At 48.2% G+C, this 17,991-nt stretch overlaps 1 protein-coding gene across 5 annotated transcripts in view; it reads right to left on the bottom strand.

Moving 5' to 3' along the window:
• SMAD2 (SMAD family member 2) overlaps nucleotides 1–17,702 on the bottom strand; it is a 74,297-nt gene extending 56,595 nt beyond the window's left edge. For 2 of the 5 annotated variants that reach the window (XM_081319272.1, XM_081319276.1), the window contains exon 1: nucleotides 17,626–17,702. The gene's annotated coding sequence lies outside the window, so the exon portion shown is untranslated. Of the gene's footprint in view, nucleotides 1–9,349; nucleotides 9,781–11,025; nucleotides 11,491–17,625 lie in introns of those variants that run through there. The other 3 variants (XM_081319274.1, XM_081319273.1, XM_081319275.1) reach the window with 3 other exon arrangements.
• Between the last annotated feature and the right edge of the window lie 289 nt (nucleotides 17,703–17,991).

Here is a 17,991-nt window from a genome sequence, read left to right as displayed (position 1 = left end):
TAGAAGAGATAAGAATGCCTTCTTAAATGAACAGTGCAAAGAAATAGAAGAAAACAATAGAATAGGGAGGACCAGAGATCTTTTCAAGAAAATTGGAGAGATGAAGGAAACGTTTCATGCAAAAATGGGCATGATAAAGGACCAAAATGGCAGGGACCTAACAGAGGCAGAAGAGATTAAGAAGAGGTGGCAAAATTACACAGAAGAACTATACAAGCATGAGCTTAATGTCCCTGATAATCACAATGAGGTGGTCACTGACCTCGAGCCAGACATCCTAGAATGTGAAGTGAAGTGGGCCTTAGAAAAGCTGAGCAACAACAAAGCTAGTGGAGGTGACAGTATTCCAGCTGAGCTATTCAAAATCTTAAAAGACGATGCAGTAAAAGTGCTACACTCCATTTGCCAGCAAATTTGGAAAACTCAACAGTGGCCACAGGATTGGAAAAGATCAGTTTACATTCCAATTCCAAAGAAAGGCAGTGCCAAAGAATGTTCCAACTATCGCACCATTGCACTCATTTCTCATGCTAGTAAAGTTATGCTTAAAATCCTACAAGCTAGACTCCAGCAGTATGTGGATCGAGAACTACCAGAAGTACAGGCAGGATTTCGAAGAGGCAGAGGAACTAGAGATCAAATTGCCAACATACGCTGGATCATGGTGAAAGCTAGAGAGTTCCAGAAAAACATCTACTTCTGCTTCATTGACTATGCTAAAGCCTTTGATTGTGTGGATCATAACAAACTGTGGCAAGTCCTTAAAGAGATGGGCGTACCAGACCATCTTATTTGTCTCTTGAGAAACCTATATGCAGGTCAAGAAGCAACAGTGAGAACTGGACACGGAACCACTGATTGGTTCAAAATTGGGAAAGGAGTCCGGCAAGACTGTATACTGTCGCCCTGCCTATCTAACTTATATGCAGAGCACATCATGAGAAAGGCAGGGCTAGATGAATCAAAAGTTGGAATTAAGATTGCCGGAAGAAATATCAACAACCTAAGATATGCAGATGATACCACTCTAATGGCAGAAAGTGAAGAGGAACTGAAGAGCCTCTTGTTGCGGGTGAATAAGGAGAGTGCAAAAGTTGGGTTGAAACTAAACATTAAGAAAACCAAGATCATGGCATCCAGCCCTCTCAATTCCTGGCAAATAGATGGGGAAGAAATGGAGGTAGTGACAGATTTTATTTTCCTGGGCTGCAAGGTCACTGCAGAGGGGGACTGTAGCCAAGAAATTAAAAGACGCTTGCTCCTCAGGAGGAAAGCAATGACAAATCTAGACAGCACACTAAAAAGCAGAGACATCACCCTGTCAACAAAAGTGCGTATAGTCAAGGCTATGGTCTTCCCAGTTGCAATGTATGGCAGTGAAAGTTGGACCATAAAAAAGGCTGAGCGCCAAAGAATTGAGGCCTTTGAACTCTGGTGCTGGAGAAGACTCCCTTGGACTGCAAGGCGATCAAACCGGTCAGTCCTAGAGGAGATCAACCCTGACTGCTCTTTAGAAGGCCAGATCCTGAAGTGGAAACTCAAATCCTTTGGCCACCTAATGAGAAGGAAGGACTCACTGGAGAAGAGCCTCATGCTGGGAAAGGTTGAGGGCAAGATAAGAAGGGGACGACAGAGAAGGAGGTGGCTGGATGGAGTCACTGAAGCAGTAGGCGTGAGCTTAAATGGACTCCAGAAGATGGTAGAGGACAGGAAAGCCTGGAGGAACGTTGTCCATAGGGTCGCGATGGGTCGTACACGACTTCGCGACTAACAACAACAATTTTACTTCATCCCATTGCTATACTCCAGGAAGTTTTATTCAATTTAGCACACCTGCCCCTACAGCCCTGATGTTCCTTGAAAACCTCCCAGTTTGCTTAGCACCCGAGCTCTAAAGTCAACCAGGAGTTGCCAAGGATTGAGGCAGGGCCATCTCTTTAGGTGTCCTAAATCAAAGTTAATCCAATTTATTGGCAGGGGGTCTTTGACTTACGATGGCAAGTGGGACCAGGATTGCTGTCATTAAGCCAGTGTGGCCGTAAAGAGAGAGACACCACGTGGCTGCACCAACTTATGACAGCAATCACAGCACTCCCCACTGTGGTCACTAACCGAGAATTGTGGTTTAAGTGAGTCTTTCTTCTTCCTCCGCATACCCACCCCAAGCCAAGCCACTCCATGCTGGGTCCCTCCCACTCCCAAGCCGTAAGGTAAAAGACTAGCATGGTAAGGGGCTGCTTCCAACTCCCCCACCCGTCTCCCACTTTGCTCTGCCCTTTGGCCGCCCTGCAGCCTGCCCCAGTCACACCCCAGGAAGGGCCAACAAGCGTTCATTTCCCTAGATGCCCTCTCTCCCACTCCCACTGGGCACCACAGGGTAGTCAGCAAACACACCAACAAGGGTTCTTCACACCCTAGGACAGGGGTCCCCAACCCCCAGGTCCGTGGACCGGTACCGGGCCGTGGCATGCCAGCAACCGGTCCGCACAAACAAGCAAAGCCCCATCCGCGGGATGCAGGCAGCGCACAAAATCACACACTCCCTCTGGTCCGTGGGTAAACCTCCCTCCACGGAACGGATCCCTGGTGCCCAAAAGGTTGGGGGGGGGGGCACTCTGATCTAGGCCACCCCAGCAAGCGCCAGCAGGCGTCTTTGTTTGTTGTGGTTGTTGCTCCCCAGCCTACTTCAGCAAGCACCCACTTGTCTTCTCCCTGTATCCCTTCGATGTGCAAGGTATGGTTTGTCACGCGACCGTTTCTCCTTTCAGCAGAAAGCGAAAGAGGAATTAAGAACCTCATTTCCAGCTGAAAGAAATGTCTCACAAAGGGCTGTTCGCTTCTGCCGCAGGTGACCTACCAGCCTTACCTGGGAAATAGGCAAGTTCTCTCCGGAGAAAGCAGAAGGCATTTTTTTTTCCTCACTTCCGGTCAGTCCCCAAAGAGAAATTGCGCGGTCGGAGAACTTGCCCATCCTGGCTCTTAAACAGAATACAGGTGGTCCTCGGCTTAGAACAGTCCCTTTAGCGACCGTTTGAAGTCACAAGGGCACTGAAGACAAGTGACTTCTACGGCCATTTTCCACACCTACGACAGATGTACATTCGGAGGCTTGACAACAGACTCACACCAATAACGCCTGCAGCATCCCCCGCAGGTAGGGGGGTCCCCTCTTGCCACATCCTGACAAGCAAAGCCATTGGGGAAAGCAGGTTAAACTTCATCCCCGTCATCACCGTCTTGTTTAAATTTAAGAAGCACAGCGATTCGCTTAGCACACGGGGCGAGAAAAGTCATAAAAAAGGGGGGGGACTCACGGAACAGTCTCGCTTAGCAATGTAAAATTTGCGGCTCAATTGTGGTCGTTGAGGACAACCTGTAGTCACAATTCTTAAACAGAATCCTTTTCAAAGCAACCATGAATGCTTGCCGGCGCTCGGTGGGCTGGGCTGGGCAGAAAAGCCAGCTGGGTGAACATTTCCTGGAAACCCCCCGGTCTATGGACCGGCACTGGGCCCGCGGCCTAACAGCAACCGGTCTGCACAAACAAGCAAAGCCCCCTCCGCGGGATGCAGGCAGCACACAAAACCAGGCCCCCTCCCGTCCGTGGGTAAACCTCCCTCCACGGAACCGGTCCCTGGAGCCCCAAAGGTTGGGGATCTCTAGATTAGGATATATTGTTATAGTTTCTAAACCAACTTTGCAAGCATGTAGGGCAGGGGTCCCGAACACCGTATCGGTCCCTGGCATGCCAGCAACCAGTCCGCACAAACAAGCAAAGCCCCATCCGCAGGATGCAGGCAACACACAAAACCACGCACCCTCCAGTCCACGGAAAAACCTCTCTCCACGGAATGGATCCCTGGTGCCCTAAAGGTCGGGGGGCGCTGATCTAGGGCCTCTCTGAACATCAGTGTAGTAATTTAAGGGAATCAATCTGTCTGGTTCCAGCAGTTTCACTAATGCCCGCAACCCACCTTTTGCATCTAGCTTGGGGACCTTTAATTGTGAGTGTGTTTACTTAGAAGGCACTCTGTACAGGAATGTGCTTGTCAACCAGGGCTGTGTAGCGGTTGCAGCTTCCGTAAAACATGAATTAGATCACACTTGGTGCCTGCTTGGCTAGCTTGTGACTCGGTGCGTTGTGTAAACCAGGGCTCCCCAACTCCCCAGTCCGTGGACAGGTACCGGGCCACGGCATGCCAGCAACCGGTCCGCACAAACAAGCCAAGCCCCATCCGTGGGATGCAGGCACCACACAAAAACACACACCCTCCGGTCCATGGAAAAATCTCTCTCCACGGAACTGGTCCCTGGTGCGCAAAAGGTCGGGGGCCTCAGTGGTAAGCAGCCCCAGACCCATGCAGTTCTGGGGTTGCTTGTCACCCCACAAGGCAAGGCAGTCGGGGCCCAAAAGGGCATAGATGGGGGCAGATGGGTGAGTGTTGCCCTGTGGTTGTAAGAGCAGGCAGGCTGTCCATCACTGGACTTTCGATTGCATGACCATGAGGGCACTGCAGCGGTCCTAATTTCGGGCATGAGTTGAACGTCCCTTTTTCCAGCATTGTAGTAAATTCAAAGAGTAGCTGAACAAACGGGCCGTCAGCCGAGGACTATCTGAAAGCCTACACGAAAAGCTAAATGGCTTGGGTCCGGGATATCTGAGGGAACACCTGCTGCCGGCATCAAGTTCCCTTCGTCCTGTGCGCTCCCACAGGGAGGGCCTTCTCAGGGTGCCGCTGGTCAAAGACTGCCGGCGGATGACACCCAGGGGGAGGGCCTTCTCTGTGGGTGCGCCTGCCCTTTGGAACCAGCTGCCCCTGGAGCTTAGGACTGCTCCCAACCTCCGTTCATTCCGCCGGGACCTGAAGACCTGGCTCTTCGAGCTCTCTGGCCCAGGCTGAGAATTTTTTAATCTTAATTTTAACTGGGTTTTAATTTTCTCAGGGTTCTATTTAATCTTTTTTAATTTGTTTTAACGTTTGTATTGACTCTCTTTTAAATGCCCTGTAAACCGCCCTGAGTCCTTCGGGAAAGGGCGGTATATAAATCTAAATAATAATAATAAATAAAGAAGAAAAAGAGAGAGAGAGAAAGAGCAGCCTGATTTTTACCTTTACACCGTCTTTGTAACTGACTCACTTTTACTTCTGGACTATAAATGGAGGAGACCCTCGGGAAGAGCTGCAAAACAAAGTGAGGGAAAGAGGCTCATCGGAGCAGCAAAAAGGAATTGCCCCGGAAATATTCCCAAAAAAATAACAGAAGAGAGTTGGAAGGGGCCTTGGAGATCCTCTAGTCCAACCTCCTGCTCAAGAGGAAGACCCTAGACCCGGGGTGGAGAACCTATGGCACACAGAGCCCCAATCCTAGGCCTTCAGCTGGGTTTTATAAAAACTCTTCGCTTTAGGCCTCTGCTGCCATGTGCAAAAAGAAAAAAAAAGGGGGGTTTCAATCAATAATTTCAATTTCTCGCGGGGGAAAAAAAAAGATGTCGCAAAGTTGGAATTGGTTGAACTTTTTAGTCCCACCCAGTCCGCCGTTACCACCGCAGCCACGCCCACCCAATAGGGCCACGCCCACCCAATAGGGCCACGCCCACCCGGCACCCGAAGATACCTAAGTGGGTTTTGGGTTGCAGTTTGGGCACTCGGTCTCTAAAAGGTTCGCCATCACTGCCCTAGACCACGTCAGACCAATGGCTGTCCAGCCTTTTCTTGAAAACCTCCAGAGTTGGAGAACTCAAGAGTTTCCAAAGGCAAGCCATTCCACGGGCTAATATTCACACTGTTAGCAAACTGCTCCTCTTTGATCGGTTTCCATCTATTCTTCAAGTCCTTTGGAGAACAGGCTGACTCCCTCTTCTTGATGACAGCCCCTTACATCCTGGGGGTTAAGATATTGAATAATGTTTGAAGAAATGGAACGCAAGTCCCTGGATGTCACATCTCTACAAAGCGAGACAGATGCTTTTGAAGAGAGAATACACACACACACAAAAAGGCTTGTAAAGATGAAAGAGGAGATGAAAGAAGTAACGTCGCCGCCGCCACCAAATTGAAGGATCCGGAGAGAATCTAAACTTTAGAAGTGAAACAAATAAGCCGCAAAGTGGAAATGTTAAGAAAGCAAAACAGAATAAACAAGAGAAATGGGGGGGGGGGGGAAACGTAAGAGACAATTTGGTGACACGGGATTTGAGAGAAAAAATAACCATCTCTGCCTGAGATGATTGTATTTTTAACCCCACATTTAGTAGGTTTTATAACAGAGAAGAGCAACAAAGATGATCAGGGGGCTGGAGGGTAAAACATATGAACAATGGTTGCTGGAATTGGGGGTGTCAAGTTTAATGAAGAGAAGGACGGGGGGGGACAGGATAGCAAGACTTCAAGTATCTCAGGGGCTGCCCCAGAGAAGAGGCAGTCAAGCTGTTCTCCAAAGCACCTGAAGGCAGGAGAAGAAGCAACGGATGGAAACTAGTCAAGGAGAGAAGCAACCTAGAACTAAGGAGAAACTTCCTGACAGCGAGAACAACTAACCAGTGGAACCACCTGCCTCCAGAAGCTGTGAATGCTCCAACACTGGGAGTTTTTAAGAAGAGACTGGACAGCCATTTGTCTGAAATGGTATAGGGTTTCCTGCCTGAGCAGGGGGTTGGACTAGATGATCTCCAAGGCCCGTTCCAACTTTATTATTATTATTATTTTCCCCACAACAACCCTGTGAGGAGGGATGGACTGAGAGAGATGGATTGGTCCCAGGTCACCCAACTGGCTTTCATTAAAATTTAGACCCTAGGACAGCACCTTAACCACCACACCAAACTGCCTCTCAGCTTTCTCTCTCAGGATCCCGGAGAAGACACTAATGCAGGGGTAGGCAACCTCGGCTCTTTTATGACTCATGGACTCCAACTCCCAGAATTCCTGAGTCAGCTGACTTAGGAATTCTGGGAGTTGGAGTCCATGAGTCATAAAAGAGCCGAGGTTGCCTACCCCTGCACTAGACTAGAGGAAAGATTGTTCCATCTTTAACTCATCATTTCCCTCTTTTCTTTAATCTCTGGAAAACACTTTTTAATAAAAATTATATAGATGAAAAAGAAATGGTCATGGGCGATTCAATCAACCTCATTAAGACAATGCAAGTTCTCGATGTGACATGGACATCAAATTTCCACGCGTCTGAAATGGCCACCTTGGAATAGATGGTCCACAAGACCAAAAAAAAAAACGGGACACTTCATCCTATGTAGTGCCCGTAATTTTATCCTAAAGTTACCGATTAAGGAATTGTGATAAGTTAATATTTAAACCTTCTGTATCTTTCTTTGCTTGCTGGAGAAGGCCGTCACACTGCCCGCACGAAACGCACACTTCCAAGCAGATTAAGAAGCAGATTAATCGAGACGGTTATGTCTACATGATGCTACAAATTATTAAGAGCCACCACTGAATCTCAAACAATACAAACCTCAGATCAGTGTTATCTTTTAGATGCCCTAAGAAGAATTAAATACTGGATAGAAGAGCTTTTTCAAAAAAAAAAGGGAGGTTACGTCCAAACAAGAATAAAGAACATAAATTCTCGGGGGACGGGGAGGAAGAATGTACGCTGGACATGTTCACCACCCCAAATAACGAGTTTAGCAAAAAAAATGTTTAAAAATATGTCAAGATAAATGTTGGAAATGCAAACATAAGTCAGGTACTTATTATCGTGTATGGTGCACATGTGTCGAAGCAAAGAGGCACTGGGCAAAAATACACACTTGGCTAGGAAAGATGTTGGGAAAGCACGCAGATTTTACACCTGAACTTTTTTTACCAGGTACAATGCCAGAAAAGATTGATAAACGAAGTATATATTTGATTTTGCATGTGACAAAAGCGGCAAGAATCATAATTTGCACAATATTGGCACAATGAAGGCATGCCACCAGAGGAAGAAATAATAATAATAATAATAATAACAACAACAACAACAACAACAACAACAACAATAATAATAATAATAATAATAATAATAATAATAATAATAATAATAATAATAATAATAATAATAAAAAATACTAGAACGTGTGGAAATGGACAGACCTACTATGAGGTTGAAAGAAAAAAGAAGAAACAGGACATTTTCAAACTTGAGACTCATTTTATCAATGGCTGGAGAAAAGATGTAAAGGATTAGGAATTAAATTTGTATTGGTGAATGATAAGCTCCAGACAACACGTTTGTTGAATAAATACTACTGAACTGTATGAAAAAAATAAATAAAAACTTTACCCCAAAAATAAACAAACAATATTCTGTCCATTGTACAGAAACCGCCCCAGAGTGCTTGACTTGTCTCGGGAACGGATACGTAAGAATCTACGGAGTTAAGTGAGATCAATTCAGGATCTATTGCAGCTACGCAAGGATTCCAGGCTAATTCCCAGCCTGCCTGCCTACCTACCTAGTTGGGCATTTCCCAACAGGCAGTCAATCAGGTACGCCTCCTACCAAGAACATACAGCAAGGGAAATGAAGATGAATCAATGTGTTTTCGTCACATTCAGAGCAGGAAACCAACCAGCATTAAAAAGTGTGCTAATAAAGATGGGAAAATAGCAGAGAAACTTTAAACGATTCGTCTTCCTCGCTTCCTGACGACGTAGGACAGATACCGGCATACAAAACCCTTTCTCAAGAAGACTTTCAGAGGAACTTAGGCAAAAGGAGGCAATGTTAGGTGAAGTTCTAAGGTAGGGGTAGGCCACCTCGGCTCTTTTATGACTCATGGACTTCAACTCCCAGAATTCCTGAGTCAGCTCTGCTGGGAGTTGAAGTCCATGAGTCATAAAATGAGGACCCAGATTGTTGGGGGCAATTAAGCTGACTTTGTAATAATGCCGCTTGGGGTGTGTGTGTGAAAGCCCTAATAAGCAGGCATATACATAGAATGAAGGCTACTGCTAAGCTTGTAAGCCGCCCTGAGTCTTCGTAGAAGGGCGGGATATAAATGGAATTAAAATAAATAAAATAAATAAAATAAAAAGAGCCGAGGTGGCCTACCCGTTAAGGCAAACTAAGAATAAATCAAACCCAGTTCAGGATGATACCCATCGAAGAGTTCTTGATGAACTTTCGTATGAAATAGTTGAGCTTTGGGGAAAAAAATCGCATAACTTCCCTTTAACAGCAGCACAGGCAGTCCTCGACTTAGCGAATCGGGCTTCCCCACTGACTTTGCTTGTGAGAAGGTTGCAAAAAGGAGGCGCGTGACTTTGGGACACGGCAAAGGTCGTTAAGGATGACCCTTTTGAATTTTGATCACCCGATCACGGGGATGCTGCAAAGGCCGTACCTGTGAAAAATGGTCACAGGTCACTTATTCAGGGGCCTTGCGACTTTGAACGGTCACTAGATGAATTGTTGTTAAGTCGAGAGGACTAAGCCGTATCTGTCTTTGAGACTGGGAAATAGGAGCTGCGGCCCTGATGTTCAAAGAGATCACTCAGTTGAAGGAAAGTCACCTGTCGCCTAAGAAACGGCCGAAGAGAGATCAAAAAGAAAATAAGCAAACACCAAGAAGAAAGTACCTTTATAAAAAAAAAAAAGGAATCAATATGACAAGATAAAATCTTAACCTCGCTAACCTTGAAGATTTACCTAAAACCATCAACGGCCATTAGGACAAAAAAAACGATCCGATAAATATTACATACTTCCATTTTTAAAAAAGAAAAGGTCTTTGAAAAATTCATTCATCCAAGGCTCCTGAACAAATTCAGTTGCCAGGGGTCATGAGGACCAGTAATTTCACAAATTGGCTATTAATTAAAAAAAGAAGGCAGAGAACAGGAACGAATAAGCAATCCTAATAGATGGGCAAAGTGGGTTTCTCCAAGAAGCAGCGTCGGAGCTGATGAGTTCAAGCTCACACGTAACAACTCTGGAGTTAGGCTTGAGTAGCGAGGAAGCACGCATACTGACATTTCCAAAGAGAATGTGAAGAACTTCTAAAGGAAAAACTTCAGACCAGATAAATGAACTCTGCAGGGCAAATGTATTTCAGTATACAGATGTAAAATTATGGAGGTTGGAGGAAAGCAACGTTAAAGAGTCATGATGTAGAGCTTAACGAAAGTATCAACCCAGCGTGCAAAAAGCTGCAAAAAGTCTTAATTCCACACTTGAAGACCCAACTGCCAATACGGTCGTGTCTTTATACAAATCCACGGCAAGCACACACTTGGAATATTGTATACAGCTCTGGCCACCGCTCCTTACGGTTATGATAGAAACTGAAAAAGATGCAAAAAAAGGGGGGGGGGCAACCAAATAATCAGGCAGCTGGAGCAGTAACTAGAGCTATTCAGCTTCGAGCAACAGGAGAGCAAGGAAAAACATACCGATGCCTCGGTTCACACATTGCTTAGATAATATGAAGAGTTATCCTCTGTGTCTCAAAGTTAGAGCCGCAAGATCGGCTGCTGAAATTAAACGTGGGGAGAGAAGGAAACACTCATTCATACAACACGTAAGACTGTGGAGTTCACTGCCAGCCAACCGTAATTGCAGCCAATGTCAATACTTTAAAAAAGGAGAAGAGTTATCGATGCTTACTAATACCGATGGCTCTTGACTGATCTTTCTGAATTTACCAATGCATACCTTCTATCCTGGCTGCTAAAAAGCCACAGAGGAAGGGGGTTATTTTATTGCTAGAGTTAATTCTATTTTCCTTCTGCTGAGCATCGAGGTTGACAGCTCAAGGGGGAAGGGGCTGCTTCGCAAAGCAACTCCCCTTTGTAAGTGGAAGCTTGTGTCTTCTGCCTACCCTGCTCGCAGATGCCAAACAGCCTATGTTTTTTACAACATCCGCTAAAAAACTCGTAGCTTTTCCCGCCACTGAGGCAAGAAACAAAATTGTAAAACAAACCGTGAAATACATCTGCCGTATTTTCTTTAAAAAAAACAAAACTCTTTACTCCTCCCTCTCCCCAAATCAGAACATCCTAGCCTTGGCCACACACTTACCCCAATCATCTCAAACCAAACGATGCCTTTGTCTTCCTCATCTTCACCGCCCTTTAACCGAAACGTTGTCTATTTCTGCAGAAGCTTTTCCTAATAACCTCTTCTCAATTTTCTTTGTTTTTTTTTCCTCAAACTGTGTCTCTCCTTGTCCTTACCTCCTTAAATCTTTTGGCCCTGGTGATAATCTCTCCCCCACAGACACACACTTTTCAAATCCTGTCTTCCACCTTGTTCTTCTCCGACAGAAGTTTTAAGTCTCCCTACAATCTTGAGAGACACAGTCAGGGCATCCCTCTCTCAACTTTGCTGTGTCCAGGCTGGGCACCAGGATGTCTAGATACTTTGTAAGTTTTCCTTCTGGGCTAACGCTCCTCTCAGCCTCTTGTCAAAACTCCAGGGTCTCCTAAATCAGGAAGACCATTGACCTATAAAGAAGTAGATGTGCCAGAGTCAGCGTCATTCTCAACTTCCTCAAACCAACAATACTAGTAGTGTATTACTTTTAGTAGTAGTAGTCATCTACCATTTACATTACCAAAATAATGCACAACTTACAACAGGTCACTCAGGGACCAAATTTACAACGGCACGGGAAGAATGTGACTTGTGATCAATTTTCACCTTTACGCCCGTTGCAGCATCCCCGTGGTGCTTGACAACTCACATTTATGACGGTCACGGTGATCCCCTGCTGTGACCTTCTGACAAGCAGAGTCAACGGGGAAACCAGTTGCACTTAACAACCGTGCTACTCATTGAACAACTGCAGTGATTCAGTTAACAAAAATGTGAGAAGTCACAAAATGGGGCAAAGCCCCCTTAACCAATTTCTCATTTAGTAACATAAATTTTGGGCGCAACTGTCGTCATTCGAGGACTAACTGTATTTCCATCCCAATTCTCCTCAACCCACTTCTTCACACCGTGAGTTGTCTTACTAGATGGCAGAGAAATATTTGGCACAAATGGTTCTGCAGTCAGAAATCCAAATCAGTCTCCATCTATAGATGAAAAAAGCAGTATCTTAAAACCCAGATGTTGCACTTTTTAAACCGTAGCTGTTAGTGTGCTAAAATGTTGACAACTGCCTTAATTTTAATATACACAAGTAAATATGACACATTCAAATGTAGACCCAATTACCATATTAGCCATAGGTGGCCTTGGGCAAGTCAACTAGTTTCAATTCCCTTTATGTGTTATAAGAACAAAAAGCAATCTATTTTCATAGGATTTCTGCAAGATAAAGCACAAAATGTTGCTATTTTAAAGATGCATGCACTATGCTGTAAAAAAATAAAAACTCTACCTTTCAGAATACAAAACTGGCAGTGTTCTTGAATTCTTAGGGCTCTTCCAACGTGGCCCTCTGATGACTTGTGGACTTCAACTCCCAGAATTCCTCAGCCAGGCATGTGTGCCTCGCTGAGGAATTCTGGGAGTTGAAGTCCACAAGTCATCAAAGGGCCAAGTTGGAAGCCCCCTGTCTTAGCTGGCATAAGAAAGATTTTGCAAACCTGCACAAGAAAACGAAATCTGACTGCCTCATTTCCAGACAATAAAACCTGCAAAAAGTTAAAACTACCAAAAGAAGTTACTAATTTTCTAGCTCAAGTTTCACATACCTGCTATCAATAATACGAGCATTAAAAATATTTTTTTTAAGAATGCCAGTGTCATCAATTTCAGTCAAACTTTCATTCCAAGAAAGGTGTCAGAATCAGCACTATTATTAAGTGTCTTCAATTATAGTTACTTTAAAACAGCTCTGAGGCAAAGAGGTATTTTACAAGGCTGCCACAAAGCTAGGGCAAATAATCACAAGACATTACCTTGCATTTTGTTGTCAAAAGAACAACAGAAACGTTGTTAAATGTTGAAAGTGTTAAAACTATCTTTCAGAATAACAGAGTGGGAAGGGACCTTGGAGGTCCTCTAGTCCAACCCCCCTGCTGAGGCAGGAAACCCTGGACCATTTCAGACAAATGGCTGTCCAGTCTCTTCTGGAGGCAGGGTGTTCCACCGATTAAACTTTCTGTCAAACTAATTTTAAAAGACCAACTAACTTCATAAAGTATCTGTGTAAGCAGTATCAAACGCCAACAAAGCTGACTCTAAGTTTATAAGTTGGCTTTTAATGTATTATGGCACTTTACTGCTAAAAAAACTGCTTCTATCAGTGGAGGTAGAGGACCAAGTCTCCTTCCCTGTTGCAATCCGGGACTGCACTAGAAAACTCCTGCAAATTTATATTTTGACTAAATTTGGGGATCAAGTGGAGCAGGAGAGAGAACTTACTGGTATACCATTAGACTTCACGCTGTAACTGTGCCTCAAAAAGGCAAGCAAGGGATGTTTTTACAAGTAAATACAATTAGTGAATAAAGTCTGGAGGCTTTCTAGAGATTGCTTTCCCCTTATCAATAACTGCAAATTGTCTACCTTGGGAGAACATGCCTCATTTAGAATTCTTTCAAACAGAGGCTTTGTTGCTGGCCCTGTGAGCATAAGAGAAGGCGGTTACAGTCATGTTTTCAAAATGCATTTTCTTCATAATGAAACCGGGCACTTGTATAAGAAAGGGGGGAAATAAATTACTCTGAAGTCGCATCCACTCAACGAGAATCAACATTTCCTGTATTACCAGCATGATTTTATCCCGTTCCCACTATTAGCTCAGAAGCCGAACGGCAGCCAACATCCCAACAAGGACACCAACAATTCCCAGAAACCATCCATGTTGTTGTTAGCTCACAGTCAGAATGTTGTATCGAATGAAAAGACCAAGTTTAAGTGCTTACCACTAAGACCTAGGGTAGGTGATAACACACCTTAATCTCTCAAAGCATCCTCCCATTTCAGGTGTTGATTAATTCATCTAAATGCAGGCAATTGTGTACTCTTTTGGTCACAACCCTGGCTTTCTGAAAGACAATATTTTCTCCATTAATTGTTTAAACAATATTGCGAGTGGCCAAAATCGAGGGGAAAGGTGCAAAAAAAAAAAGGGGGAAAAAGAGCGGGCGGATTCCTTTCTTGGTATGCCACAGTTGCCCCAAACAATCTTCAAATGTCTCATCCAGAAGTAATTTTGCGCCGACGATATTTTGTAGCACTGTTTCAGAAAGAAGAGATGGACCTTGAAGTCTCTTATATATCTTATTACTGGTTTATCATGGGGACAGGAAAAGGAAAGGGGTAAATGGCATTAAAAAAACAAAACAACCTCGGCTCTTTTATGACTCATGGACTTCAACTCCCAGAATTCCTGAGTCAGCTATGCTGACTCAGGAATTCTGGGAGTTGAAGTCCATGAGTCATAAAAGAGCCGTGGTTGCCTACCTTGAGTCTATCCTAAAATACATGGTTTGGGTCCTTCCTTCCTTCCTTCCTTCCCCTTTCTTTCTTTTTCCTTTCTTTCTTTATGGAAACTATTTAACCGTGGATATTTAACCCTCTCCCTATTTAAAGACCTAAAGGGGACCTAAAGACCTTCCCATCTCACGGAGACCGCCATCCGTGTGCGCTTTTGGAACCTTTTTTCTACAGAGAGAGGGAAAAAAACACGGCAAACCCGCACCCGGAGTATGCAAAGCCACACAACACTGACCCTATTTGCCAATACTGACCCTATTTTAGTCTACCCCCCCCACCCCCGGTATAATTCGCCTGCACGGAGGTGGCTTTAAACTCAACCGCCCTGCAAGAAAGCATTGGCCAAGATTGCAAGACAGGAGGAGGAGGAGGAGGAGGAGGAGGAGAGGATGCACGTTTCCATCCTTCCTCCTCTCTTGCCAATCCATGCCCGCCTGGATACAAACCCGGCCTCTCCAGGGGCTTCCGATGACCGCCCCAATGCCCCTCGAAGAAGGGAAAACTCGGGGGGGGGGAGACTTTGCAGGCCAGCTCCTGGGAAGCCCACGCTGCTCTTCCTCCTCCCTGTAATCTCCGCTCCTTTCTAGCATTGATGACACTCCCTAGCTGGGTCGTGAAACGTTTGCAAAGAAACCAGCAAGCTCAGTGCGCCAAGGACCCCACAGTCCTCCTCCTCCTCCACAATCCCCCCTCCCTTCCAGCACTGATGCATGTTACCTAGTTTGAGTAACGAAGTCTACAAGAAAACCAGCAAACTCAAGAGAGCGCCCAGGACTCCACAATCCTCCTCCTCCTCCTCCTCCCTGCAAGCCCCACTCCTTACTAGCACTGATGAGGTTACCTAGTTTGGTGATGAAACGTCTGCAAGAAAACAAGCAAGCTCAAGAGAGCAGCCAGGATCCCCTACTCCTCCTCCTCCTCCCTTCTAGCGCTGAGGATGTTACCTAGATGGGTAATGAAAGATCTGCAAGGAGACCACCCAGCTCAGAGAGCACCAAGGACCCCACAGTTCTCCTCTTCCTCCTCCCTGCAACCCCCCCTCCCTTCTAGCACTGATGATGTTCCCTAGCTGGGTCCTGAAACATCTGCAAAGACCCCACAATCCTTCTCCTCCACCATAACCCCCCCCTCCTTCTAGCACTGATGATGTTCCCTTGTTTGGGTCATGAAAGGTCTGCAAGGAGACCACCCAGCTCAGAGAGCACCAAGGATCCCACAATCCTCCTCCTCCTCCCTGCAAGCCCCACTCCTTACTAGCACTGATGAGGTTACCGAGTTTGGTGATGAAACGTCTGCAAGAAAAGAAGCAAGCTCAAGAAAGCAGCCAGGACCCCAGAGTCCTTTCCTCCTCCTCCTCCTCCTCCTCCTCCCACAAACCCTACTTCCTTCTAGCCCCCATGATGTTGCTTAGTCGGGGAAGGAAATGTTTGCAAGAAAACCACCAAGCCCAGAGAGCACCAGGGACCCCCACACTCTTCTCTACCTGCCATTCTCCTCCCTCTCCTCCTCCTCCTCCTCCCCCCTTCTAGCACTGATGGTGTTCCCTAGTTTGGGTCCTGAAACGCCTGCAAGGAGACCCCCCCCAGCTCAGAGAGCCCCAAGGAACCCCCCCAGTCCTCCTCCTCCTCCCCCTCCTCCCTCCCTCCAAACTCCCTGCTAGAACTGAAGATGTTGCCTAGTCTGCAAAAAAACCAAGGACCCCCCCAGTCCCCCTCCCCCCTGCAAGCCCCCTTCCCTTCTCGGCCTGATGGGGTTACCTAGTTTGCTGACGAAAGGCCTGCAAGGAGACCCCCACCCAGCCCCAGGGACTCCCCCCGTCCTCCTCCCCCTCCCCCCTGCAAGCCCCCCCTCCCTTCTCGGCCTGATGGGGTTACCTAGTTTGCTGACGAAACGCCTGCAAGGAGACCCTGCCCAGCTCAGAGAGCCCCAAGGACCCCCCACCAGTTCTCCTCCTCCTCCCTCCCTCCAAACTCCCTGCTAGAACTGAAGATGTTGCCTAGTCTGCAAAAAAACCAAGGACCCCCCAGTCCCCCTTCCCTTCTCGGCCTGAGGAGGTTACCTAGTTTGCTGAGGAAACGCCTGCAAGGAGACCCCCCCCAGCTCTCCTCCCCCTCCCCCCTGCAAGCCCCCCTCCCTTCTCGGCCTGAGGAGGTTACCTAGTTTGCTGAGGAAACGCCTGCAAGGAGACCCCCCCCAGCTCTCCTCCCCCTCCCCCCTGCAAGCCCCCCTCCCTTCTCGGCCTGAGGAGGTTACCTAGTTTGCTGAGGAAACGCCTGCAAGGAGACCCCCCCCAGCTCTCCTCCCCCTCCCCCCTGCAAGCCCCCCTCCCTTCTCGGCCTGAGGAGGTTACCTAGTTTGCTGACGAAAGGCCTGCAAGGAGACCCCCCCCAGCTCTCCTCCCCCTCCCCCCTGCAAGCCCCCCTCCCTTCTCGGCCTGAGGAGGTTACCTAGTTTGCTGACGAAAGGCCTGCAAGGAGACCCCCCCAGCTCAGAGAGCCCCAAGGACCCCCCCCAGTCCTCCTCCTCCTCCTCCTCCTCCCTCCCTCCAAACTCCCTGCTAGAACTGAAGATGTTGCCTAGTCTGCAAAAAAACCAAGGACCCCCCCAGTCCTCCCCCTCGGCCTGAGGAGGTTACCTAGTTTGCTGACGAAAGGCCTGCAAGGAGACCCCCACCCAGGCCCAGGGACCCCCCCGTCCTCCCCCTCCCCCTCCCCCCTGCGAGCCCCCCCTCCCTTCTCGGCCTGATGGGGTTACCTAGTTTGCTGACGAAAGGCCTGCAAGGAGACCCCCCAGCTCAGAGAGCCCCAGGGACCCCCCCCCAAGTCCTCCTCCTCCTCCCGAGCTGCTCCCTCCCTCCCCGGCCCGGCAGCAGCCCCGCTTCGAGCCCGGCAGGCCGCGTCGGCGAGAGCGAGCGAGCGGGGGGGGGGAGGGGGGGGAAATCCCGCCCGGGCGCGCGCCCGAGGAGGCTCCTGGAAGGGGGGGGCGACGGGGGGGAGGGGAGCCGGGCGCGCTCGCGCGGTGGGCGGGGTTTCCCTCCTCCCCCTCCCTTCCCTCGCCGCCCCTCCCCCCCCCAGCCCGGGAAGGCCTGCCCCTCCCCCACCACCACAACAAAGCGAGGCCGCCTCCCTCTGGCGCGGGCCGGGCCGCGGCGCCTCAGGCCGCCCCTTCGCTCCGCGGCCGCCCCGGGGCCCTGTGCCCGGCCCCCCCCCCCCCCCCGAGACCCACCTCCGCGGCCCCGAGCTGCGCCTCAGCCGCCCTCGTTCTTTCTCGCTCGGCTGCCTCCCCTCCTCCTCCTCCTCCTCCTCCTCCCCCGCCATTGGCTGCCTAGGCCCGGCCCGGCCCCGGCCCGCCCCTTCTTCGCTCCGCCCGCCAACCCCCCGCTCCGCGCCAGGCCGTTGGCCGCCGTCGCCGTCCATCTCAGGAAGCGCCGGCGCGGATTGGAGGAAGTGGGGAAAGAAGGCGGGGGCTAGTCAATCGACCGCCTCTCTTTCCTCCCCTCCTCCCCTCGCCTGCCGCCTTCGGGCCTGGCGTAAGCCCCACCCCTCGCTCGCGGCGATTGGTTGTCGGGAGAAGGCCGCCCATGGCTCTGAC

This window comes from Vipera berus (assembly GCF_964194415.1).
Source record: "Vipera berus genome assembly, chromosome: 2".
NCBI classification, from domain to species: Eukaryota; Metazoa; Chordata; class Lepidosauria; order Squamata; family Viperidae; genus Vipera; species Vipera berus.
The sequence above is the reverse complement of the archived record's forward strand: the minus strand, read 5'-3'. Positions and strand labels throughout refer to the sequence as shown.